The sequence below is a fragment of the Rattus norvegicus genome, chromosome 13 (genome assembly GCF_036323735.1).
Source record: "Rattus norvegicus strain BN/NHsdMcwi chromosome 13, GRCr8, whole genome shotgun sequence".
NCBI classification, from domain to species: Eukaryota; Metazoa; Chordata; class Mammalia; order Rodentia; family Muridae; genus Rattus; species Rattus norvegicus.
In genome coordinates, this window is record NC_086031.1 from 84,344,231 (window position 1) to 84,349,246 (window position 5,016).

Genomic DNA, 5,016 nt, shown 5'->3' on the forward strand with positions numbered 1-5,016 from the left:
TGAATCATGGCTTCAGAACATTCAGTCCATGATTACTCAGCCCTCTGTGTTTGAGAAAACTTTATACTGGTGGAAATAAATGTCCTTGAGTAGGTAGAGAAAGAAGGAACTATACAGAAGGAGCTAGGGAAAGATATAAGGTGTACCTGCTGTGGCCCACTTCCTCCAATGAGGCCCCACCTCCTGTCTTTTACCACCTCCTAATAATGCCATTATATAACAAGTCCATCAAGACATTAATCCACTCAGTAATCCAAAACCATCATGATCTAGTTGTGTCTGGCAATGTTATCACAAATACACCCAGAAGTGAGGCTCACTAGTTCCCTGACTCTTCTTAATCTAATGAAGTTTGCAGACTTCGCACACTGGTCCTTACTGCACCATCTTGTTCCTTAGACATCTAGGTGTAGCCTCTACCCTTAAATCCATGAACCCACCTTTACTAACTTCAAACATCTGCACCTCTTCAACCCTCACAGAATTGATAAAAGCTAGGCTTGTTATGACTAAATTTAAGACAAATATTTGGTCTTCTACTGAGGACATTAAACATTTTGAACACACACACACACACACACACATATATATATATATATATATACGTGCACGTGTACATATGCGCACACATCCTGTGCACACACATGTACATTAAAAAATAATGGTAACCATTACTGAGGCTATGGAGCTTTGACAAAGGGCCTATCATGACTGCCCTCTGAAAGACTCAACAAGCAGCTGAAAGAGTTAGATGCAGATATTTGCACCCAACCAATGGACAGAAGTTGCTGACAGCTGAGGTTGAATTAGAGAAAAGCTGGAGAAAGCTGAGGAGGAGGGCAACCCTGTAAGAGGACCAGCAGTCTCAATTAACCTGGACCCCTGAGATCTCTCAGAAACTGGATCACCAACCAGATAGCACACACCAGCTGATATGATGCCCCCAACACATATAAGGCAGAGGACTCCCAGGTCTGGGTTCAGTCAGAGAAGATGCACCTAACCCTCAAGAGACTGGAGGCCCCAGGGAGTCTGCTGGGGTGGGTGGGGTGGGGACAACCTTATGGAGACAGGGGCAGAGCTGGGAGAAGGTATGGGATGTGAAACAGTTGGAGGGTGGACTAAAAGAAGAATAAAATCTGGAGTGTAAAAATAAATAAATAAATAAATAAATAAATAAATAAGTGTTAAAATACAAACTATATATATAGTTTGAATAGCAAAATAGTATATTATTTTAATATTTGATACAAACATTTGATTTTCATATTTTTTTCAAAATATAATTTATTAAAATAAACAGATGAAGGAGAGATCTGAACAGCCTGTTAACTACTAAAAACACTGATTCTGTTCATTAAAACCTTCCTGCAGAAACATCCTGAGCCTGGATGACTTCATTCTGACATTTAATGAGAAATGACACCAACACAACTGAAAATAGAAGAAAGGAACATTTTATATTTTTCTTTAGGATGTCAGCATAATCTTGGTTCCAGAGTACATTATAAAAAAGGAAAATTACAGACCAATTTCTCTTATGAACATAGATGGAAAAATGTTTTGAAGAATTAGTGCACTAAATGCAGTCACATTTAAAAATAGATAGCCATCCTAACCCCCTAGAGCAAGCCAGGTATTCAAAGGTAATTTACCCTTTAAAAGACAATCAACAGAGCATTGAAGAGAATACAGAGGAGGAGAGGAGAGGCAAAGGGAGAGAGAGAGAGAGAGTCAGTGACAGAAATAGTCAGAGAGAAAAAGAAAGAGAAAGGAAGACAGAGAGACAGACAGACAGAAAGAAAGAGATGGAGAGGCAGACAGACACAGAGACAAATAGAGGAAAAATATCATTTCAGTGTACACAGAAAAAATGTTTTCTTCCCTTTTCAAGACAGGATGACCTAAAGTTTGATGTAATCTGAGGAAGACAGACTCCTGATCTTTCTGCCTCTACATTCCTAGGCTAGGATTACAGGGATCAAATCGTCTTTGTGCAGATTAAACAGGCATTCTACCAAATGAACTACATCTCCAGCACCACCACTAACACACACACACACACACACACACACACACACACAGACACACACACACATACACAGGCTGGGGATTTAGCTCAGTGGTAGAGCGCTTACCTAGGAAGCGCAAGGTCCTGGGTTCAGTCCCCAGCTCCGAAAAAAAGAACCAAAAAAACAAAAAACAAAAAACAAAAAAAAACAAAAAACATACACACACCACACACACACACACAGACACACACACACACCACACACGCACACACATACACACACATACACACACATACATACACACCACACACACACATACATACACACATACACACACACATAAACACACATACACACACACACCACACACGCACACACATACACACACACACAGACACACACATACACACACATACACATACACATACACACACGCATACACACACACACACACACACACCATACATACACACACACATACACACACCACACACATTTTCTTAAAAAGTAAAACAATTCCTAAAACTTAGTAAGAAAAAGCTGTTTAACCAAATAGAAGATACAGAATAACTGAACAACTTTGGAGAAAATATTTCATTTTAATTAATGGTTAATGTGCATTTATTAATATTCTCACATTTACTTATCAGAGAAATGCATAACATAACTGATATAATGCTAATAAACAACTAAGTGAAGTGCTAAAATGTTCAATGACAGTAGGGTTGGTTAAAGTGTTTGTAGTGGTTTGAACAGATTCATGTATTTGAATGCTTGGCCTATGGGGCATAGGACTATTAAAAGATATGGCCTTGCTGGAGTAGGTATGGTCTTGTTGGAGAAAGTGTGTCACTGTGGAGCAGGCTTTGAGGTCTCTTATGCTCAAGCTACACCCAGTGTGAAGTAGTCTCTGCTGCCTGAGGGTCAAGATGTAGAATTCACAACTCCTCCAACAACATGCCTGTCTACTTGCTGCCATGCTTCTTGCCCTGACAATAATGGACTAAACCCCTGAAACCAAAAGCCAACCCCAATCATATGTTTTCCTTTATAAGGGTCGCCATGGTCATGGTATCTCTTCACAGCAGTAAACCCCTAAGACAACGGTGAATCAATGAAAGTCTTAGAAATGATGTAGGAATAAAACTTGGTACAGACATTATTGAAAACTATTTGATGGTGTATACCAGAGCCTATACACAGCATATTCCACAACACCACTCCTTAGTATGTACATCTGAACACAAAAACAAGTTCTGTGTTCAAAAGATGCACTCAGAGTATACGTAATGACCAAAATTGAAGATAAAACCAGCTCTTGGAAGCAACAAAGAAAAGTGCTGATGATGGCTTGGTCACCAAGCTTCATGATAGCTAATTTCCTGAGGACAATCCTAGTTTGCTCAGCCCAACCTGTGCCTGCAGCTCCCAGTCCCTGTCACTGCCATTGCAAGATGGCATATTCCTCCGTGGTCTCCTATTCCCTTACTACATGTGGGCAATGACTCTCTTTAAACATGATCATTTCTTCAGTTACCCCATGTGAGTATTGACACCTGTTTTTTTTTTCTAACACACTAGTGCTGTGGTCCTCTCAGGGGCAGAGATGATTTTTGTATTTCACATGTGTCCACTCATTTAATATAAAATATGTAGGACAATGTGTGTGTGTGTGTGTGTGTGTGTGTGTGTGTGTGTGTGTGTGTGTGTGTTTGATTGTATGTGTCTGAGTGTCTATATATGAGTTTGTATATGTGTAAATGTGTGTTTATATTTGTGTGTGTTGATAATGTGCTATGATTTAGAAATCAAGTTAAGTGTACTACAATAAATGTCCTAATAATAGAGGAAAGTTTTTTAAGAACAATAATTAAGAGACTTTGAGGGCTGGAGAGATGGCTCAGTGATTAAGAGCACTGACTGTTTTTCCAGAGGTCCTGAGTTCAATTTCCAGCAACCACATGGTGGCTCACGACCATCTGTAATGGGATCTGATGCCCTCTTCTGGTGTGTCTGAAGACAGCTACAGTGTACTCACATGCATAAAATAAATAATAAGGAAAGAAAGAGACTATCACTTTACTTTTAATATTTGTTTAGTACAATAAAATAATGAAGAATATGGTGAAAAAGAAGAGAATTACATTTTCTATCTTTGACATGAATACTGCGGTGTTCTCATAGCATCCATTGCACTAAAATGAGCATGTTAGCTCAATTAAAAATAAATAAAATATCTACAATAACAAAAAAACACAAAAGAACACAAATCTGAATACTAAGCATGGCACAAGGGAAGGTGTGGAGTTCGGATGTAGCAAAACATTTTAGAAAACATCAACCATAAAGTGATGGCCAGAGAGACAGTAGCTTCGGATAAGGCAGCAAGTTCTATCAAGGGTGGATCAATAGAATCTGGACCATGTTTGCATGGTAACTGAAGAAGAGCTAGAAGAAAGGGAGAGAAGATGGGAAAGACTAAAGTATCATCTGAAGAAGTCAGGTCCTGTTAGCTGCCAGTAAGGAATTTCAGACATAACTGAAATGTGAAGAAGTCAATGTGGGAAAGAGTCAGTCTGTCCTCCTTACCTCTGTTATGTTTTGAGTAAGAATGGTCCTTATAAGGCTCATCTATTTAAATGCTTAGTTATCAGGGAGTGGTATATTTGAAAGGATTAGAAGGATTGGAAGGTGTGGCCTTGTTGGAGGAAGTGTGTCACTAGAGGTGGGCTTTGAGGTTTTACAATCCCAGGTCAGATCCAGTCTGCCCCACCCTCTCCACTCTCTCTCTCTTCTTGTGGATTAGGAAGTAGTTGCTGTGTTGTCGTGGTATCTCTTCACAGCAACAGAACAGTGACTGAGACACTCTTTCTGGAGTGTGATGTAAGGTTTTAAAGAAAAACCCGTGAAACTATGTCTATGTTAAGTGGGGGAAATACATTTACTAAAGCAATCTAGAAGAGTTGCAGAGGGGGACTTAGTTGCTAGTTGAGTTCCTTGGATA